The 24,482-nt window shown below is 32.8% G+C and overlaps 1 long non-coding RNA gene across 1 annotated transcript; it reads right to left on the bottom strand.

Moving 5' to 3' along the window:
- Positions 1-14,848: 14,848 nt before the first annotated feature.
- Positions 14,849-23,220, bottom strand: LOC145952556 (uncharacterized). The gene is made up of 4 exons (XR_014429983.1): positions 22,767-23,220; positions 22,590-22,635; positions 22,389-22,491; positions 14,849-15,266 (listed from the first exon to the last, which is right to left on the bottom strand). It is a non-coding gene; the product is annotated as an uncharacterized LOC145952556 (long non-coding RNA).
- Positions 23,221-24,482: the final 1,262 nt, after the last annotated feature.

Genomic DNA, 24,482 nt, shown 5'->3' with positions numbered 1-24,482 from the left:
AGTTACAACTTTATTAAATGTTCATGCAAGTTAACTATAATATCACGTATGTAACGACAATGCATCTTCCTTTACATTATAATTAGAAGCCCAAACTTAACAAAAAGTGTGTCAAGATTGATTGGCTAAAGAGAACCACAGCAATACATAGAGATATTATCCCCTTGTAAACCGTTGTTTACATTTTCACTTACTTACAAATTAACATTTGAAAGAAATTTTTATTCTTTTCTATTAAATATGAGAAACTTTGATAGCTTATATAGTGGATCTATCACCGAGGTATCTCTAGTTGATCAATATGCATCTTTATATCTAAATGATGTTGCAAGAACCTTCTCTTAATGATCCCTTGAATAATACAATACTTAAAGATATGCAAAAGATGACTCTCGAAGAACATAGGAGATTCTATACAAGATGTATCGAAAAGGAATGGGAAGTCACGTGTCATGTTGCGCATCACGTCACGTGTCATGAAATGGTCTATCACACCAAGGCACATGGCGGTCACATATCAAGACAAAGGATGTTTTCCACGTCTCGACCCTCTCGGTCATATTGGTGACCGAGATACGTAATCCTTTTACCCTGATAGACTTGAGGATTACATATCTCAGCTCACTTGGCCACGTCGGTCATGCCAATTGCCGAGATACAAGGATTCTACATCGTGCATGAGTCGACCAACTTAAGAGTACCTGTTTCAGTCATCTCGACCATCCTAAGCGTTGAAATAAATGACCCTTTCCCACAACATCATCTCAGGCAAACCAAAGGCCAAGTGTGCCAAGACGATGACACCATTAAACCCTGTTATATATGGCAAATTACATGATTAATGAAGAAAGTACGCAAGATTAAGGCCCACCAAATCCAACCCCATTATGGTCAATATAAATAGTCACACAAAATGAGGTAAAACTACTGTTCATTTATTGCTACTATCGATATTCGTGTTTGTCTTGACTTGAATGTCAAAGTGCCTTTTGTAGGTATCTCTCCCTTTATCTCTCGATTCTGAGCTCTCATTCGACCTCAAGATCCTGGATCACCACGTGAAGATTATTGGTGTGCCTCTAGACAGGTACATTTTGGCACCCATCTTTGGCCAACCGAAAGCTCAAAGTACAGCAAGCTAGCACTATGGTTACCACTAGGAAGAATACTACAATCACTACAAAAAAATATACAATTTAGCGACCACCAAAACCGATTGCTAAATTGCTAAAATCGGTCACTATTTACCTTAGCGACCAAATTTAATCATTCGCTAAAACCCTGGTCACTAAGATGTTTAGCGACAAAAAAATTTTCGGTCACTGTTTAGCGATCAAAAATTTCAGTCGCAAAATGGTTGCAATGATTTTGGTCCCTGAAGTGTATGGGACCAAATTAGTAACCGAATAAATTGGTCGCTAAATATTTATTTTTTATTTTGTTAAATTTTATAGACGTCACAAATTTGGTCTCAACGAATTACTCATATTTGGCCTCTTAAAGATTTTATTTCATAATAAACTTTTTAGCATGTTTTTTCCTTAATCACACAATTTCTGGAAACTTCCTAGAAGGTCACTCATCCCTATATTACTCAAAGTCAAGCACGCTGAAATGTAAAGTTCTGATGAGATAAGCTACCAAAAAGCAGATGCATGTTTTTAGTATAAGTAGTACAAATTAATTCATTTAAGTCATCCTCAACTATCCAATCTCATACATATACTATCTTTGGATCCTTATCATTTTAGTGTATCCCGACCGTTATAAATATATAATAATATATATATTAATTATATTACTACTAATAATAATTATATTATATTTAATTAATCTTTTTATATATATATACTTACTTTTATAATTAACAATCTACTTATTTCTATTTAAAATTAATTTTATGATACAATTTAAATTATTTATTATATTTATATATTTTAAAATAAGAAGGGTTATAATAACACTAGTATAACTTTTACTAAGTATTACACCGCTCAATAACTTTATATTAAATGTGAATTTTGTAAATCTAACTGTTAGATTGAAATAAGTTCATATCATTATTTGTTTATATCAAGTTTTGTTAAAATTGAACAACAACTTGAAAGTAATCAAAGTGCTCATATTTTATTTGAAATGTATATATTACGTCAATTTTATTTTACAAGAATGAAGTATCAAATTATCTTAAATTCATATAAAATTTTGTATATATGATCTAAGAGTAAAAACTTTCAATCTAACGGTTGAATTTATAAAATTCACATTTAATATAAAGTTATTGAGCGATGTAATACTTAGTAAAAGTTACACCGATGTTATTATAACCCTTCTCTTTTAAAATATTATTTTTATAAATTAAATTTTATCATTTTAAAAAAATTATTAACTAACTTACAATATTTATTCACCTTAAATCTAAGATATAAAATTCAAAAAATGTATTTATCCTTGTTTTATTTTCTAATTATCAACCATTAATAAAATATTAATTTAAAATCTTATCTAGTTATATCATAATATTTTCATATCAAGTTTAAAACCAGATATTAGTTATACAAAAATATCAAAATCATATAGTAAATTATTAATAAGATTCTAGTTAAATAATTTAAAATAATTTAAAATAATCAATTTTATCACACAACAATAAAGAAATACTAATAGTTAAGAAAATACATTTGTAATCTTCCTATTAGAAAGAGAGAGGATGTTATAATTCTTTTTTTCCTAAAGATATCACATCTCTTCTATCAATAAAATTTAAATATCGAAATTTATTTAATAATAAAGTTATCATAAGTTAGAAATATATATTATAAATATGGATCAAAATAAATAAGAAATTTTAAAAAATTCATATACTCTAATTAAAAAAATGCCTAAAAATCCAATCGTAAAAAAAAACCTCTAAATATTTGATAGATGTAATTGGACTTACAAATATTTTATGTTTGTTTTTAAGATATTAATTAAGACTTTGATGTTTTAAGGTATTTAGACTTTGATGTACTTGGACTTACAAATGTTTTATATTTGTTTGGTTGTGTATTAAGACTTTTAAAGTTTTAAGGTAGTAAGGCTTTAATATTTGGTTAATAATTAGTATGCTTGGACTTTAAATTTTAAAGGCATTGAGACTTAAATATTTCTATTAGAAATTTAGAATGTGTAAACTTTGTTATTTAAGACTTTGATTTATTATTTACAATGTTTGATGTTATTATTAGAAGTATATTTATATCATTTTATATATTTTTTTTTTTCCTCATGTTTTCATAGGTTAAATAAAGGAAAAGAAATTCAAAATCTGAGTCAATATTCATTTAAACAATTTAGATTTAATTGGGCCCACGGACTTATCCGTTTATCCGCGGGCTTCACGGGCCGGATACGGACTTGAAGATTTAAGTCCATTTATTTCGCGGACCGGATTTATCCGGCCCGTTAAAAATGCGGACTTCGCGGACCGGGCCTTAAACGGGCCGGACCGGTCCGCATACCCACCCCTAGTTTTAACTAATATTTAGCGACCGAATTCAATTCTATCGCTAATTTTAACGAATCTTTAGCGACCGAATTAAATTTTGATCGCTAATTTTAACTAATATTTAGCAACTGAATTCAATTCTGTCACTATTTTTAACTAATATTTAGCAACTGAATAGAATTTTGTCGCTAATTTTAATTAATATTTAGCTACCGAATTGAATTCCGTCACTAAAAAAATCAAATTTTCTTATTTAGCGACCGAATTCAATTCCGTCGCTAACTTTAACTAATATTTAGCGACCGAATTCAATTTCGTCGCTAATTTTAACAAATATTTAGCGACTGAATTCAATTTCATCGCTAAAAAATCAAAAAAATTTATTTAGCGACCGAATTTAATTTCATCGCTAATTGTAACTAATATTTAGCAACCCAATTCAATTCCGTTGTTAAAAAAAATCAAAATTTTTTATTTAGCAACTGAATTAAATTTGGTCACAAATTTTTTTACAATTTAGTAGCTAGCGACCGAAATAGCAACCAATTTTCTAGCGACGACTTATTTTGGTCGCTAAATTAGTCTCTATTTTGATTATTCAGAATTGGTCGCTAAATCAGTCGTTATTTTGATTATTCAGAATTGGTCGCTAAATCGGTCACTATTTTGCAATTTTCTAGTAGTGAATTGAAGATCCCCGATTTGAAGACCATGTCAAAGTGGTTTACGAAACAAACCTCTTTGAAGTCGTTCACCAGCTAAGAGAAGAAATGGCGACCATGTGACGTTAAAGAGAGAAGGATGCGAGGAAATTGGCAACCTTAAGAGAAGAAAATGTTGCACTAAAAAGCCGAAACCCTTCCTAAAAACCATCCCAACCGACCCACACACAAACACAGGGATCTTTTCACTCGCACGGATATCATACTTCTACCCCACATGTCTCAACCTCCATATTAGAAAACATTCCTTCAACAACCCCGACTGTCAGTCGACCCGTTCACAATGTCTTAATTGGTGCACATCGCCACCCTTTCACCTCGTCCATCATGCAAGCTCTGTTTCTAGACCATTGGAAGTCTCTACCTTTGGACAAGTACGATGGCACCACGGACCCCAATGAAAATGTTGACGTGTTTCTCACACAAGTGACACTTAGAACCAATGAGAATGTTGCTTTGTGCCAAATCTTTCCCACATCGCTACAAGGAAGAGTGTTGAGTTGTTCACCCGCCTACCCCCCAACTCCATCGAGTCCTTCGATACATTACCATCCCAATTCACCAACCAATTTTCCACCAGTCAACCTCATCAGTTGAATTCCTTGGCACTAGTCAGCTTCCGACAAGACAAGAAAGAGTCGCTCTGGGTCTTTATGGATCAATTTAATAGGGCTACTTTGGAAATTAGAGACCTCAACCTAGTAGTAGCCCTTCATCACCTCACCACTGCCTTGAAGCCAGGATCGTTCATCGACAACATCCCTAAGAAGCCACCTATCAACATGAACGACCTTCGTTGTTGAATAGATAAATACATGCAAATGGAAAAGCTGGTCGACTTTCGTAACCAAGCACAGGTCGATGCTACCAAAAAAGTTGAAAAAATTGTGGAAAGCTCATTCTGAAGTCGAGGTAAAGAGTTGGTTCCTCGTGAGGGGCATGTGCGAGGCTCGAAATATTCATAATACACACCTCTTAACGCTAGTCAAGCAGTAATACTTGACCAGGCCTTGGCATCAGAAGTCTTGGTAGTGCCCAAGCGAACCTCCACCCATCCTCATGTCGATCTAACCAAGTCTTATCGATACCATTGCAATAAGGGACACTCCATCGAAGAATGAACAGTCCTCTGGGATAAAATTGAAGACTTGATCAAGAAAGGTCAACTTCAGAGTTTCATCGACTGACCAATCTCATCCCGGGACAACGATAGGTCTCGACACCATAACCAGTATGGGCACAAGGACGAATAGACAAACAAGCCCGTAGTTGGGAATGCAGCCAGTACAAAGAAAAAAGAGAAGAAGAACCCCAAATGCAACCCAGACGAGTCATTGACACCATTAAAGGAGCATTTGCCGGTGGAGGTTTAACCTCCTCAGCCCAAAAAAGACACTTACAAGCGGTAAGAGCAGTACACACGATAGAACATCGAGCAACAAGGAAATTATCGACCATAACGTTCACTGATGCAGACTTTCAATGGATCGATCCTGTCCAAGACGACCCTATGGTAATTAGTGTGGAGATACACAATTGCATTGTCAGAAAAACACTAGTTAATCAAAGAAGTTTGGATGACATACTTTACTAGAACACCTTTAAACAATTAGGGATTTTCGAAAAGGAGTTGGTCCCCTATAATAAGCCCTTGGTCGTCTTTTTAGGAAAAAGAGTCAACACCAAGGGGTACATTAAACTCTTTATTTGGTTTTGCTTTGATGAAAGAGAATATCGAGATGTGTAGGTGAAGTATATGGTGGTACATGCCAACATGTCCTACAACATACTCCTAGGTCGACCATCTTTGAACGCTCTAGGAGCAATAGTCTCGACGCCACATTTGGCAATGAAGTTCCCGTCAGAAATTGATAGAGATACATAATCCTCTTACCCTGATAGACTCGAGGATTACATATCTCACCTCACTTGGCCACGTCGATTGCCGAGAAACAAGGACTCTGCATTGTACATAAGCCGAAAAACTCAGGAGTACATATGTTTCGTCCATCTCGGCCATCCCGACCACCGAAATACACGGTGACCTCTATCATCTTGGCCAAACCGAAGGCCGATTGTGCCAAGACGATGACACCATTAAACCCTATTATATGTCAAATTACATTATTAATGAAGAAAGTACAGGAGATTAAGGAATAATCTGTCATTAGCAATCGTATTACCTAATTGGTAATCAAAGAACAAGGGCCACCAAATCCAAGCCCATTATGGTCCGTATAATAGTCACATGACGAGATAAAAATATTATTCATCTATCGTTACTATCAATATTTGTGTTTGTTCTAACTTGAGTGTCGGAATGTCTTTTGCGGTTACCTCCTCCCTTACCTCTTGACTCGAATCCCAGATCACCACGTAAAGATTACTAGTGTGCCCTTAAACAAGTATACAAGAAAATTTGCATTTATGGATGACCAAATGCGAAATAATAAATCATATATCTAAATAACAATTGTATTTTCAATTAATATCTAAAATTAAAATAATTAAATAAATAAAATAATAACAAAAAGAAAATTCACATCTAAAAACAAATTTGTTTTCCCTTATGAATGTTGCGAGAATTTTTTCGCAAAATTTCATCTACTTTATTTTTAAATACTCATTTGAGTGTGATTGGAAACCGTAGCATTAAGTACATTTATTTCGAATTAAATATATTTTGTTTAAAATATAATATTGTTTAACTTTCAATAAATAAAAAAATATTTTTTTGTAGTCCTTATATTAATAAAAATTACATGATTTATTTTTCAATAGAAACTAAAAATACATAACTTTTACGAACTATAACTTTATAATGGGATTTAAAAAAAATAACATTTTTAAAGAATGAAAAATATTTTACCGAAATCATATTCAACATACTTAAAGTGGAACCTCGTATATATTTCCACACGTTTGTGCAGAAGAATTAGTCCTAGTAGTGCTTTCGTGGCCTATGAAAGAATGAAAACACATATAGATGCATGAACAACTTCTCAGTATAAGGATGTGCTGTCCCACTTAACAATAAAACAAAGACATATACATTAAACAAAAAAGTAAAACAGTGTAACCAATTAGAGTCTCGAGACCATTAGGACGAGGGTCAAAAGCAGCCACTAAAGACTCCAAGATTTTTTCAAATTGATAAGAGCTATTACGTGTGGTCCTTACGTTCTCCTTGCTCCCTAAGTACATGGACTAACATGGTACCTTCCTTTGTCTTATCATATCATATGCTATAAATATTTAGGTTTTCTCAGTTATATGACTCACACAACAACACAATTCATTTGAGCTTAATTAGCATAGCACTTGCTTCCTTAGAAAGAGGAACTACACCAATAATGGCTTTGATATCAATTTTCTTGAATTGCTTTACTCCATCTACATCGGGTCAAGTCTCTGATCATGCTGAAGGATCATCTCAATTGAAATCTCCTTCTTCAGAGAAACCAAAGAACAAACCAAAATCAAAGGAAGCTCCACTTGTTGTTTCTTATTTCCCTGTCAACCATTATCCCTCACGCTTGTAGTGGCATCATATGATCAGTGACAATGCTATATATGATATTATTGCTATATATGCTTCTTGGTGGTGCCCTTTAACCCTTTTCAGGGTTCTTGGTTTACAGAGTTCAAATTTGATGTATTATAATTTGTAAAGAGAGAGGAAACTTATTATTTCATTTATTAATGTCTTAGACTTGTCTTCTTTTAGAGAATTTTATCTTTTAAACATTGTTAAATTCATTAAATAAAGAGTGTTATTTCGTTGATGATGTCTAAACTAATTAAACTCATTAATTTTTTTTCTTATTCGATTAATTTTCGGATATTTTTGGATGCGTATGCTGAGTTTTAACATGGTACATGTACAAAGTAGGGGTCCATGATGATCCTAAGTTGAACTGGTAGAATAAGTATATGCAGCGCACTTTATGTTATTATTTTTAATTTCCTCGCGAGAAAAGAATGGTTTCATGAGACATGGTCCATATATTATCATTTAGTCCACCACAAAGGGGAATGGGAATCAGTATTAATTGTTGGACTGATGCTGCTTTGGAGTTAGGCTTAGGCATTCTTGCATACAGATTTGATCATTATAGAATATCTAATTAAAACTTTGCTACTGGTACGGGAAAACTCACTTTAAAAACGAAGCTAATAAGTAATATATACTTAATAACCTCAAGATGTATTGGAGTTAGCCATTCTTACATTCAGATTCGATCATTATAGAATAAATACCTAATCAAAACTTTGCTACTGCTCCACGGGAAAATTCACCTATTAAAAAGGGAAGCCAAGTTATATACTTAAGCTCAAGATGTATTGGGAGCTACAAATGCACGGATAAGATATGAGTATACATAGGATATGATACGAGTATATATATATATATAGGATACGATATGTTAATTCTTAAAAATATAAGATATGATATATTTAAGATACGTATTAAAAAAACTTAAATTAATATATTTAAAATTGTAATTACAAATAAATATCATTTAAAAATTAAAATTAAGAATATATTTCTTATTTTTTTAATTTTTAAATATTACTAAAAGAATGATAAATCATTTTTTGTTTCCTTCCCTTTCTGATTTTTTTTATATTTTTATCTAATATGCTAATGTAGTAAAGAAGAGTATGCTCATCTTGTACAACATTGGTAGATATAAACTTACTTGAAATTTTAGAATTGACATATTCGAACTAGAAATATTTGGTATTGACATTATAAATATATAATTTTTATGCTTCTACAAAAAAAAGTATATTTATGTTAAATAAATTATACAACTTAAAAATTTTAATCACTCCATGAATCACAAAAAAAATAAAATTATAAAATAATAAGTAGTTTCACGAAAGGCATTATAACTAGAAAATATTAAAATAATAAATTAAATATTATCAAATATTTTGTATTTATAATTTTATATAAATATTGAATATTTAAGTATTTAACTTATTTTAATATTATAATTTCATCTAAATTAGTATATATTAAAATTTAGAAAGATAATTAAAATTAAAAAAAATTATGCGAGAATGAAATTTTGTTAGTTTAAAAATTACAAATTAAAAAATTGTTACAATTTTTATACATTTTTACGGACACTAAAAGATAATTAAAATAAAAAGAATTTCTAGTTATTATTAATTTACACAAAATTAAAAACTCTTTAAATAAATCAAAACTCAAAAACAAAAAGTGACACACACAAAGCACATGCGGACAGCGGACAACAAGCTAAAAGTGACACGGATTAGGTCGCTGGGTGGCTATTATGCTCTGAACAACTAAACAAGGAACGGAACAATGGAGATGAACCGTTGAAGCAATAGGAAATAATCAAATTGAAGTAAAGAAGTTTTCTTTATTTTGGTCACTTGTGTTTGGTTGTTTGTTGTAATGATCAACAACGTATAATGTGAAAAGGTTTGGATATGACTCCTTCTCCTCTTCCAACTCCCAAGTAGCACTCTCAGTGTCACTCCTCTCCAAATCACCTTAACCAAAGGAACATCCTTCTCTCTCAATTGTTTCACCCTCCTATCCTCAATTTTCAAAGGAAATGTCTCACAGGTAAGATTTTCCTTCATTAAACTTATTAAGTTTCTTCCTCCACTTATCGTGGTAACTCTTTTACCTACTCTAAGCTACTCTCATCTCCTCCTGGATCAATTTCACCTTCTTATTAGTCTCCTACATGACCTTGGGTCCTAAGATAAGATCCTCTCCCAGTTCTACCGAACACAAGAGTATCCTACACCTTCTACCATACAAAGCTTCAAAGGGTGTCATCATAATACTAGAATAGTAATTATTATTATAGGTACATCCTATCAAGTGTAGACAACTATCCCAACTACCTCTCTGTTCTAATACATAAGCTCTAAGAAGATCTTCTAAGGATTGTATGGTTCTTTTAGTCCAACCAACAATATGTGGGTGGTAAGCCAAACTCATCCTAAGTTTCATACCTAAGGTCTTATGAAGACTCTCCCGAACTCTAAAGGTAAATCAAGGGTCTCTATATGAAACTATACTAGAGGAAATCTCATGTAACCTTACTATCTCACTGATATACAACTTTGTCAATCTCTCCAAGGAATATCTTATGTTAAAAAAGATAAAGTTAGAAGATTTGGTGAGTTTATCCACTATAATCCAAAAAGAATCAAGCTTTCTAACTATCCTAGGCAAACCTACAACAAAGTCCATAGACACATTATCCCATTTTCAAACAGGGACATCTAAAGTCTGTAAAAATCCTAAAGGCTTTTAGTGTTCTACCTTAGACTTCTGGGATACTAAACATGAGTACACAAACTTTTCTACCTCTCTCTTCATCTTAGGCCACCAGAACATCTTCTTAGGGTCTTGATACATTGTAGTGGCCCTTGGGTGAATACTAAGAGTACTCTTATGTCCTTTTTCTAAGATCATCTTCTTAAATTCAGGATTACTAGGCATAGATTCTATCCTTGAACCTCAAAACACCATCAACTCCTACTTAGAAAAGGCTATTTATACCGTTACCAATCCTCTCCACTTGGTTCATTAAGAAAGGATCGAACTCTTGGGCTCCTCTAACCTCATCTCTCAATTTACTAGTCACCTCCAACATACCCAATTTATTGCTCCTAGGAGTAAGCTCACATACCAAGCTTAAGTCTCTAAACTCCTCAATCAAATCCAACTCTTTAGTCATTAAAGATGATAGGTGAAAGGTATTCCTACTCAAGGCATCCACTACAACATTTGTTTTGCCCAAATGACAACTAAGATCAAAATCATATATAGTCCTTAAGAAATTCTATTCATCTCCTCTGTCTCATATTCAACTCCTTCTGGTCAAAAATATATTTAAGACTTTTATGATCACTAAACACTTCAAATTTAGAACCATACAAATAATGTCTCCAAATCTTAAGTGTGAATACTACAATCGTTAACTTAAGATCATGGGTAGAGTAATTCCTCTCATGAATTTTCAACTGCCTAGAGACATAAGCTACTACCTTACCCTCTTACATCAACCCTCCTCCTAAACCCATCTTAGAAACATTATAGTATACTACCAAAAGGTTTGCTAAGATCATGTATCTCTAATATTGGTGTACTAGTCAATCTCTCTTGAAGAGTTTGAAAACTAATCTCACACTTACTATCCCACACAAAGACAACTCATTTCCTAGTCAATCCAGTCAAAGGTAAGACTATCTTAGTAAATCCCTCTATAAATCTCCTATAATAACTAGCTAACCTAAGGAAACTCCTAACCTCACTAACTAAATTAGGAATCTCCCACTTGAGTACAACTTCTACCTTAAATGGATTTACTGTTATACCTCCACTAGATATCATATGACCTAAAAAGCTCATCTCATCTAACCAAAAATCACACTTAGAAAACTTAGCATAAAGTTTTCTATCCCTAAGAGTTTGAAGTACTACCTTCAAGTATTCCACATGTTCATCTCTAGTCTTGGAATAAACTAGTATGTCATCTATAAAGACAACTACGAATTTATCCAAGTACAGATGAAAAATTTGATTCATATAATTCATAAAAATAGTTGGAACATTTGTCACACCAAAAGACATTACTAAATACTCATAAATCCCACAATGTCTCCTAAAAGCTATCTTGGGTATATCCTCACCCTTTATTCTAATCCAATGATATTCCAACCTAAGGTTAGTCTTGCTAAACACACAAGCACCCGCTAATTGATCCACAAGATCATCTATCCTCACATCAACATACATGCATATCAAATCATGTTAGAATACTTGTTCAAACATTCATATATACCATCCCCAAACATATATGAATCAATCACCATTTACACCATATAGCATGTATATGAACCAACTTTACAACATAGCAATGTACAACTTTAAACAATTTTTCAATCCACGTGATAACACCTAATTAGAACATCATAACAAAATCAATTTTCATCATTGCATTGCATAACAACTCAAAAGCATCATGACAACATACATCTCCCTTCAAAAACTGTTAAAGAAAACAACACACACAGAGCTATATTCATCCAAATAAGCTCACACCTATCTCAAAATAAAGATAAGAGAATAAGATATAACTCTTATGTAGACATGAAATCCTAAAAAGATCATCTACTTAGCTAAAAATTTCAAAAACCGCAGCAAATATAATCAGCGCTGACAGTTTGACCTCTGTTTACTAAAATAACCATAGTTAGAGTTCTAGACCTTCATTTTAAATGCTTTTAGTGCCGTTGGAAAGATAACATCCAAGGCTACAACTTTTATGAAGACTACAAAAGCTAATTCTGTCAATAAAGCACTCTTACTAGCACGAAAAAACTGCAGCGAAAAACAACCCCTGCACCAAACAACAAAAGAGTGTACAAATGTCTTAGGCCACGAAAATGCCTTAAAACACTTCCAAACTCACTCCTTTCCACCACAAACTCATATCCAATCTTCCCACTACAATCTTAAACCAAAACAACTCATATATGCAACACAAAAGACTCAAAGGCTGAAATGAAACCCACATGTAACCCAAACCTGAAACTATATATGTAAGTCAACAAAACACCCATAAATTCTTTAAACAAAACCAGCCCCTTTCTCAATTCCTAATACTAATTAGACCTGCAATTCCACAAAACAACCACATACAATACAAAAACTAGTCTTTGGACACTTCAAAACATCCGAAATCAACATGTGCCACAAATGAGATCAAAACATCCCATTTTTGCACCCAACCACAAAAGCAACTCGAATATTCAACGGATGAACCTCAAATCTAGATTCTTCAAAATCTTGCTTTCCCTCAAAAACAGCAAGGAACACAAGAATCTCATGCTCAAAATCAATAGTCATACATCAAATCAATAAGACAATTTATTCAAATCATCATTTCAATCACATCATCAAACACTACACAAACATAACAGACTCATAACTCACGGTCGAATGGATCAACCTTCTCTAATGCCACTAAATGTGACACTCAATCTACCCCAACATATAACAATAGAATAAAAGGAGAAAATTATTAATAATTCTGAGTAAAACAGTTCACATATGAAACACTTTCAAACATCCAATCAATTTGAAACAAAAATTAAAAAATATAACTTTACAATTATGACTAACAAGAACAATAAAATCCAAATAAAATAAGATTTTCATTCTGAGCCTCTTGCCTCAATGTCACACTATCAAAGCAACCCTTAACTTTAACTGCCGGCACCTTAAGTGTCAGCCACATCTAGTTCATCCTCGCATAAAATGACCACAGATAGTACAATGAGAAAAACAAGTGTTCACATACAAGTTATAAGAAAGAATTCCATACATTACAACTCATTCCATAAATAAATATAATTAAATATATCAGTCAATCTCAAGTCATAATATTATTCCAAACCTATCCCATCCAATCACCACATCACAATATAAATATTCACCATGAACAAACTCACACCAATGCTCATGCACCACAACCTCCTAAGGAGCATTGACTCGGAGTGTCACACAATGGGTGAACCTTATTAATCCCCTCAGGTACTACCTTGCACTTGCCCACTATTATACACCACACAAGCCAATGGGTATATAAGTATAGCATGCATTCCTTGTTATAAACCACACAATCCAAAGTAATGCACTACCGTGTTAATCGCCACAAAGGTCAAGGCGGTTATACCTATATATTATACATTCCTTATTATACATCACACAGGTCAGGGTAATGCATATGCGTCAATTAATGGTTATACCATTCTACCACATCATTCTCATTATCATCCATGCAAATGCATTGCACACAAACATGTCAAAAAGGGGTCCCAAAACGTCAAAAATGCAAAATGAAATAGAATACCTACACCGGGCACCGTAAATCCTAACAACTTGACCTCTACTCACTATTTTGACCATAACTTGAGTTATACACATTCGTTTTGAGTGATTCCAAGGCCATTGGAATGATAACACCCAAGGCTACAACGTTTGTGAAGAACATGAAGCCTAAAAATGTCGTTAAGGTCACCTCGATCGCATGGCTGACAACACAAAACTTAATATTTGGCGCACTAGAATGGAGACTGAACTTATAACTCGTATAACTCAATCAATTCTTAACATTTTTACACGATTCTAGAGTCTAAATTATAAACCCAAGTGTCTACTTTCTAACCCAATAAACGGAAATGATTTGGTTACTCACACAGTAAGATATTAAAAAAATACTGAGGTACATCCATAAGTAAAATCTCTCAATTACTTATTAATTCATATAATTAAGGGTGTTCATCAATCTACAAGAACCCTAACTTACATAGTACATCCCAATGAATTTAATTATCATCTAGATCATCAATTTTACCAAAAAATATAACAACCACATTTATAATTTGATCAGAACTAGGGGTGGCAAAACGGGCCAACCCGCCAAAAACGAGTTGGGTCGGCCCACCATTGAAAAATGGGTTGGGAATGTTGGCTCACCCTGCCTAAGGGTGGGCTAGTGGGCCGATATATAGGCCAACCCACATACCACTAAAAAATTGCAAAAAAAAATGTATCTTATGTTCAAATAAAAAACTACTACATATAAATAAATATAACCACATGAAATTGAAAATGCATACATATTGTGCATAATATATGTTCAACAAAAAGTAAATTACAAACTTACAATAAAATCAAATAAAAATTAGTCCACTTACAACAAAATCAAATTATAAACTTATAAATTACTATTTTTTAACTGGAACCTCAAATGCGGGCTGGCAGGTTGTGACGGGTCAGCCCGTCATTTGGCCTGGTGAGTTGGTGGGCTTGGTGAGGCGAGCTTGACAGGTTAGAATGATGGGCCTGACTCACCAAAAATTGGCGGGCCAACGGGTCGGCTCATAGGCCATGGCCCATTTTGCCATCTTTAATCAGAACAATTATGATGCAGTTTGGGATTGAGCTTGAGCACTCCTCCTCAAAGCTTCCTTCTTTTCTTCTAAACCTTCAGAATACAAAATAAGTCAAGTAGAGTTAACTCTATCTCACACCTTTCTTAAAATAATTCACTAGACCAAGTCAACCCAACCCACTTCTCTTTTCGACCTGCGTCTCTTTTCCCCCAAAATAGTTAAATAAATAAAATAAATAATATTCCCCTATAATAATAAAATTAATTTTGACCAAATATCATATAATATAACGAAAATAGTATTTTTGAAAATAGGGTGTTACACATACGTATCCAGTACTGATATGAGATTAAAACCCATGTATATGTGCTTCACAAATCGGGAGAAATGCTAAATATATAATAAAATTGTACAAACATCATGTAAAATTTTCCTTGTACATGTAAATAAAGTGGCAAAGAGAGATCGACACAAAATTAATATTACATTAGTTGTACAATTTTTGTTGTATATGTAATATTTGTAATACTCCTCATAGTTGAGATTTCAAGAATTTCATTCCACGACATTTCACATGATGACAATTTATACAACTCGCTAGTCATAACCTTTCACCAGTCAGAACGTTTTGTGGATAATCATTTCTAAAATGTCCGTCCATTTTTAGGATCAATAATTAATCTCACAAATCAATAAAAGACTTTTCAACGTGTTTTTTTTATTTGCATGTTTTCTAGAAAACTTTTCAAAAAGTCACTCATCTCTAAATTACTTCAAGCCAAACACACTTATTTATGAAGTTCATTTGTTGATGAGTTATCAAAAAATAGATGTACTTTGTAAGTATAGGTAGTACGAATTAATTTCTTTAAGTCATTTTCAATTATATCATCTCACACTTATATAAATCTCTATATTTCTCTCATTTTAATATGTTCGAATTATTATAAATGCACCAACTTTTGTCTGAATCATCTTCGAACCCTCTAATGCACCAATATGTCTATTTTTGTCCCATATCATATCAAACACGTATCCGTCCTGATAGAAACTTCTAGGATACGTGTTCCAGGAGTATCATAATAATTTTGTTTCCTGATAGTAGCCTCAATTTATATAAGCATAGATACTCAATTAACTTATATGGGACCGTCATGTAGCGCCTTGTTCATGCATCATGCTAAAACTTCTCTTAGAACAAATCTCATTCTCAGAACAAATCAAAGTCTCGATCCATGTTCAATTTATATTAGCCCCGGGAATTCTACTAATTTTGACAAGAAAAATGATATCTATATAATAATTGCTACACCAATCTTACAATAAACACAAAAGACGTCCTGTTTACACTGCTCAACCTATATGTGTTTGGAATGCTTAGTCCTTCGGCCTCAAGAAGCATAGAATAGAAGTAGAACTGATAACGTAAACAAGATACAGATTAATATGAACTACAAGAGTGAATGATAATGATTGAGTGGGAAATAATTAACAACCAGTGGAGCTCCCTTTGATTTTGGTTTCTCTGAAGAAGGAGATTTTGGTTTAGATCCTTCAGAATAATCAGAGACTTGACTTGATGAAGATGCGGTGAAGCAATTGAAGAAGACTGACATCAAATTCAAAGCCATATTATGGTAAGTGTTCTAAATTTTCTTGGTGGGTTTCAGCTATAAAGTATGTTTAGGTATTGTAGTAGTAGTTCTTCTTTCTAAGGAATTGAAGCAACTCAAGGGACAATTCTGTTTATGTGTGCAAAGCTGAAATGAATATTGTTGTTGTGTGAGTGATATAATTGATAGATATATTTATATCATAATTTGGTAAGACAAGAGGCACCTTGTTAGTCCATTTGCTTAGGGAGCAAGGAGAAATGCTGATGGGATGGACCACACACCTCTATTAATTTGAAAAGTTTTGAAAGTCTTTTGTGGTTTGCTTTTGACTTGACATTCACCCAATATTGTGCCTTCTTGGGTCTTTAATTTGCTACATTTTTTAAGTGGGCCATCACATCCTTAAATTGAGAAATTGTTCATGCATGTATGATCTATGTTTTATAAGTGATCAAAGAACCATTAACTTTTTCTTAATAATGATATTAAAATGAAATATTTATTATACGAAATAGTGACTAATTTTTATTGGGAACTATATGAACGTACACGAAAAAATAAATATTCCTTTTTTCATATAGTTTATTAAGGTCAGGAATCATGAACAATTTAATTAAAAAATACAAATTGTTATTATTTATGACAACCAATATTAATAATAACTACTATTCTTTTGCGCAAATGTATGCCAAAAATGACTTGGGTTAAATATATTTTTATTTTTAAAATATGATTTGTTTTCTTATTTTAATATCCTTAAAATAGTTTTCTTTTTATAGTTCGTAAGGAAAACAATACATTTCATGCCTAAAATCATGCCTAAAACAATATACTTTATTTTTTATTGTTTAAAAAGTAATGAAATGACATGAAAATATTAGGGAAAACAATACACTTCATGCCTAATATCATGCCTAAAACAACACACTTCAGTTTCTTTGTTTAAAAAATAATGAAAATGACATGAATATTAAAAATTAAAAAAAAAAACGATACACTTCACACCTAATATCATGCTTAAAACAATATGAGTTAATTATTTATACACTGCTCGTATAAAAAAAGTTTACACTGACAATTAATTATATCTTTTAATTGTGTCATGTCACTGTTAAAAGTAAATGTGTTTACAGTGACATAGCACAATTGAAAGATATAATTGATTGTCAATGTAAAAAAAACTTTATATACAGACAATGTATAGGTGATTAACTCAAATAATATACTTCATTTTCCGTTGTTTAAGATATAATGAAATGAGAGTAATCAGATTAACTTAATTTATAATAGTAAAGTAATTGTAAGTATTGCCTACGGGGTAAAAGAATCATGAAAATGTAGATACTTTAATAACATTTTGCTTTTAGATAAAATGGAAATAAATAAAATTTTAATAGAAAGTAAATAAAAATTTTAAACACAAAATATCTAAACCAAAATGAAAATTAATATTATTATGGTTTCCAATCACACTCAATCGAGTATTTAAAATTGAGAAAGGCAAACTTATTTTGACTTTTTTTAACACGTAAGAGTTCAAAATCTCCTGATCACTTTTTTTAATTTTTTCTCCTCATCAACTATTGTTTAAGAAACGTGGTCTTTCCAAGAGACTATGTCAATTACGTATTCACACTTTACCTAATAAATAAATAAAATTACATATTCACTTGTATCATTACCTTATTCATGATTCCCTTTCCGATATAAAACACTTGCCACTTAAGTGATATACCATATGATTTTTTAGAAAGAAAAATTAAATAAAATGATGAGTGCTAATAAGATTTTTGAAATATAAGAATGTTGATAAATGATACATCGTTACTAATTTCAAATTTAAAACGATCAGTATGTTGTTACTAATATTCTTTTTCTACACATCTATAGTAAAAATAATCTCAACAAAATTGTTCATGCAAGTTAACTATAATATCACGTAATGATAATACATCTCCCTCTAATTTAAATTATTAATCTAAAAGTTTCATTGGGAAATTTACGTTTGATATTTTGTCAATTATTTATATTTATATACAAGAGCCGATCACTATATATATAATTTCTTATAGATTGCTTTTTTATTATTATTATTTAGAGCAATACAGAACAACAAAAACATATATAATTCTTGACACAAAATGATCATATTTTGAAAGTAGCGTGTAGCAGTCCGGACATATGGAAATAAGAGGAATCCAAAGTTTATATAAGTATAAGATTGTATAGTTAAAGATGACTTAAAGGAATTGATTTGTATGAATTATACCAACAAAATGCATCTACTTTTCACGATAGCACATTCCAAAAGAATTTCACAATTAGATATGTTTGACTTGGAGTAATTTAGGGATTAATAACTTTATGAAAAGTTTCCAAAAAAGCGTGTGAGTGAGGACAAAGTACGCTAAAAAGTCTTGTGTTGGTTTGTAAGGTCAGTCATTGATCCTAAAAACAGACGAACATCTCAAAAAGGGCTATCCACGAAGGATTCTAACCACCGATGAAGGGTTCTGACCAACGAGGAGTTACGTAAAGTGTTATCGTGTGAAGTATCGTAGAATGAAGCCGCTAAGACGTCAAATCTAAAAGACGTTAAACAACACACAACTTGAAAATTTTAAATCATATTCGAGACAAAATATCCTACCAAAGTTGTATAAAAATAAAATTTATGATCAGCATGTGAGACCCCTTTTTCCTTGTTCCTTTTTCCTTTTCTCACCCTAACCCTCACTCAACTCTCTTTCACTCTTCTTACTCACTCTTTCCCTTGGATCCTTCTTTTGGCTGTTACAAGGTGGTGGTGCTGAGTAATTTGGATTACTAGCTGGTGTGCGGATTTCTTCGTTCTCCTTTCTCATCCGTTAAAGCTCCATTTCTTCTCCTTCTTCATTGTCTCTTCCCGGAAGCTCGGATTCTTCACCGAGGTAAGGGAAGCTAGCTCTTTTGCGGTTTTCTGGTTGAGAATGAGTCCTAGGAACTCATTTGCGGACTGTTGGTTGATGATTTCTAGCTAAGATGGAAGAAAACTTGTTTTCGGGGTTTTTGGGTGAAATTTGGGTTTTTGATTTTGAATGGATGCATGCTGGAAAAGATTGTGTTTTTGAAACGTTTGATGAGAATGTGGTACTTTGGATGGGTTGCATGTGGAGTTTCTGTTGATTTTTGCAGGTTTTGGGCAAGATTTTCGAACTTGGAAGGTTGCTGCTGGGCTTCGCGCTGAGCGCCGTTCTTCGCGTCGGGCGCGTGGCCACCAGGGGACTCCATTCGGGCAAGCCCGCCAGGCGCAATGATGGGTGCGTCAGGCGCGCTTGCGAATGTGGGTCTCTGGTTGGTCCACGCTGGGCGTGACTTGGACCGCGCTGGACGCGATACCAGTTGTAGCATGTTTTGGTTTCTTTGGTTCTGCGCTGAGCGCGACCTTCACTACAAGAAAATTACATATTAGCGAGGGACTATTCCCTCGCTATTTCCTCTCTAATCTCTCGCTAATCAGTTTTGCGACGGAATAGTGATGAAATTGCGAGAGACCATTCCCTCGCTAAATACAGGTAGCTAATTAGCGAGGGATTTAATCCGTCGCCAATCCCTCGCAAAATCTGTCGCCAATCCCTCGCTAAGGTCCTCGCTAATTATATTAAGGATGCTTACTATTTGCTCGCTAATTTGCGATCAAGCTTCCCCGCTATTCCCTCGCTAAGGGGTCGCAAAATATCCCTCTCTAATTTGTAGCTAATCCCTCGCTAATGTTCCCTCACAAACCCCTCTCCATTCCCTTGCTACATTTCTTAGCTAAGGCCTTGCAATTCCCTCGCTGAATATCCCTCGCAGACCCTTCTCTATTCCCTCGCAATATTTCCCTAGCAATTTTCTCGCTATTCCCTCGCAATATTTCCCTAGCAATTTTCTCGCTATTCCCTCGCAATATTTCCCTAGCAATTCTCTCGCTATTCCCTCGCAATATTTCCCTAGCAATTTTCTCGCTATTCCCTCGCAATATTTCCCTAGCAATTTTCTCGCTATTCCCTCGCAATATTTCCCTAGCAATTCTCTCGCTATTCCCTCGCAATATTTTCCTAGCAATTTTCTCACTATTCCCTCGCAATATTTCCCTAGCAATTCTCTCGCTATTCGCTCGCAATATTTGCTTTATAGTGCAAACTAATTGAAACATATTCCTAGACTAGCTAGTAGGTATAATGCGTTTGAGAAGAAAAAAAATCAAGTCTTAAATAAGAAGACTTAAAACGTACGCAAAATTAAACAATATTATATATGTAGTACACATGTTATGCAGAAAATATGGTTTTACATTTCTTTTATCATTGGATGGTTACTGTTACTAGTTACTACAGTACTAATCAATTATTTGATTAAATTAGTGTGGTTCTTAGAATATGTGAATTCTTACATATAAACTAAATAGAAAACATGTGATGTGATGACAATACAAATTAGTTTTATATATCCTGATAACTAACTACAAACTTTATGTTAGATTTTTAAATAATAAATAAATTAATAATAATATCTAATTGGTTGAAAAAGTAAAACTTTATATTTTATAACACTATGACATGCTGATAATCATCATATACTCATACATCATATAGAAATTTTTTCAAGTATAATACGACTAAACATTTTGATAGAATCATGCTTGCGCAATAACTACTCTCATATTTTTTTTAAAAAAAATATAGGTAATCACTATTTTAAAGGTACCTGGCTATTTTATAAAAAACTCCATTTGTATTGTATCTATTCATTTTTTTTTCTTCTGAATTGTTACATATTACCTAACACAAACACAAACAACAAGTTGGAATATTTGAGAACCTCCTTGAGTAATGATGACCGGTTGAAAAATTTGAGATAAAAAGGAGTAATAATGAGGGATTCATTCACATTGCTTAGCTTGAGGTGTGAGAAATAGTGTTACTTGCAGTAACACTGGTGGATGCAGAAGAACTAGAACTCTGAGTAGAACTCTGAGGTTGGCACTACTTGGCATTTTTTTTAGTGGATTGATTCAAATTTCAAACCAATTCAATGGATTTGTAATTTGTTTTTCTTAACCTGTTTGTGTTTGCTTCATGTGCTAGGAATTAAACACCTTTCTCAGGAAATATATATGCAGCCAAATATGGGTTGTCGAAATTGATCAACCTCAGATACAGAGATATGTGAGGACAGGACAGAAAAAACTTAGTTCTGGAAGAGGCCTTTAATGATATTGGTGAATTATTCATAAACTCTTGGTAGCTGGCACCCTTATATATTCATTGATTTTCTTCCCAGAGTTGATAGGAAATCATAGAATAATACTTGAGATCCCCAAAGCTAATATGGCATCATATTCGGTAATGAAAAATAAAATAACAAAATTGTGGCAAGCAAAAATAATAAATTCATTGTACCTTAAACAATGAATTAATTATCACTCAGTACAGAAAAAGAAGCACCCTCTATTATCATTCAGGTAAGCCAATAGGCAATATCAGAAACACACATAAAATTTCATTTCATTTTTACATGTGATAACAAAAAATGCAGTCAAAAGTAGTGGGTATAAACATAGTTCAAGAAGCATACCTGACTAGCTGTCGCCACTGCCACACGAGTGATATGAATCACATCAACCGTTGCAACAACAATGCCATTTGTTTTCAAATTTCAACTACACATCAGTTTTTTCCTAATGAATATAAAGTTAATTATTGAACTAAAATAATAAATACCAAATTACTAGATAATTACAAGCAAAGTTAATTACAATAATCATTGAAACTCTACCTTCTCAATGTAGGAGCGAACCATGTTCTCAATGTCTTTCACAATACTATTTGGGAAGAAAAAAAAGTTAGTATCTCAAACGCTACTAAGCATTGTTGCTGACAGATCCAAGTCTTACATGGAAGATTCATAAGCACGAAACAAAAGACAATAAACAAAAATAAAACTCAAACGCACCATTAGGCGAGTATTTAGTACTTCCAAAAAAAGAAGAATCGCAGGAAATGAGTTAAGGAGAAACTCAAACGCACATTGACGGAAAGCAAACCCTAGGTAAGCATGGTAGTGGCGGACGAAACTCAAAGGTGGAGACATTCACGATTAGTATTTAGTAGAAGAAGCAAAGAAACAAGATTGTAGAAATGAAAGTAAGGAAATAAATCTTAAACAGCAAATACAATGCTACCTGAAAGTGTGGAGAAAGAGAAACACAGAGTCATAGAAGAAATGTTTGAAAAAGGGAGAAGAAGAATTTGAAGAACGCAAGGTTTTTGGTTTAGAGGAGAAAATGCAAAAGCGAGAAAGTGAAACAGAGAGAAAGGAAAATAAATGCCTCAGGCAGTGTCGTTTTGTTAATCATATGGATGGACTCGGGAACTTGCGTTGGACGGTTGCGATTGGTTCTGACGGAGAAATCAACACCGTCCGTTCTCTCGCTCTGTGGAGACAGAGACGTGAAATTAAATATCTTGTCGCTGTTAACAGGTGCTATGAGTTATGGGTCTGACCCCGTTCCGTTTTCGAATTTCGAAATCTCCTATTTACCTTTATGTGTTTGTGACCCAAACTGTTATGTAACGTAAATTGTGGACATTGACACTGTTTGTAGTGCAGATGATTATGAATGAATTTTAAAACAAAACAAAATGGTACATTAGTCAACAAGTTCGTGATTGGATTCGCACAAATACAAATTTAGTGTGAATGGTTAGGTTTATTAAGCTTTTTATGATTTTTTTTAATTGAAACTATTGATGATTGGAAATGGGTTTTAACTCTACAATGTTAAAGAAATGAATCGGGTCTTTGAAGTTTTGCACAACCTTACTTAAAATATTGTGATTTAAAAATAATTTAGAATATTTAAAAAGTGAACAATTTTGTTTAATGAGAGTAGAAATAGGTAATAAATAAAAAATTAGGTGTGAAAGACAGATTATTAGGGAACAAATTTTTATTTTTGTAAAATTGGAGAGAAATACACTTTAACCGCATTTGTGGACAAAAGTAATTAATTATGGTGTTTCTTAATCAATTGTCTTATGTCAAAAAGTAAAAATAATCATTTGTTTGTATTTTTTTCATTTCTTTTTTAAACATAACTTTTTCATGTGAATTCACTTTAAAAAAAAGTGAAACAGCGAGAGAAAGTAAACAGCAAGAGAAAGTATGGATGGACTTGGGAATAGCAAAGGGATGGATGGCTTTTTGTCCACTATCACCAACAATTGGCCTTTTGGACTCAATAAAATCACGAGAATTCGAACCCATTTTTTTTCATTTTCAATTCCTTAAATAATATAAAAAGAATTTTTTTTTTAAGAAATTCTTGTTGCTGTGCTTAATTAATTTTAAAATACTAACTTATTACAATTAAATTCCTTAGGTTTTATCCTGTGGTCACGACTCACCACTTCAGTAACCAGTGGTTCAGTGGAAGACTAATCGTCATAAGACGTAAGCTTTGGAACAAGTTTTTAAAACAAGATTTAAATTAATAAAAATGTTAATAATTCACTTTTAAATATAATATTTATTATTAACAAGGGATTTGCGAGGAGATAAAGGTTGGTCGCAAAATGTTCCTATTTAGCGAGGGATATAAATCCAAGCTATTTCGTCGTTAAATTCCCTCGCTAATCCGCAAAATTCTTGTAGTAATTTGCGAGGGAT

Source organism: Cajanus cajan, chromosome 10 (genome assembly GCF_000230855.2).
Source record: "Cajanus cajan strain Asha chromosome 10, NIPB_CcT2T_4, whole genome shotgun sequence".
NCBI lineage: Eukaryota > Viridiplantae > Streptophyta > Magnoliopsida > Fabales > Fabaceae > Cajanus > Cajanus cajan.
The sequence above is the reverse complement of the archived record's forward strand: the minus strand, read 5'-3'. Positions and strand labels throughout refer to the sequence as shown.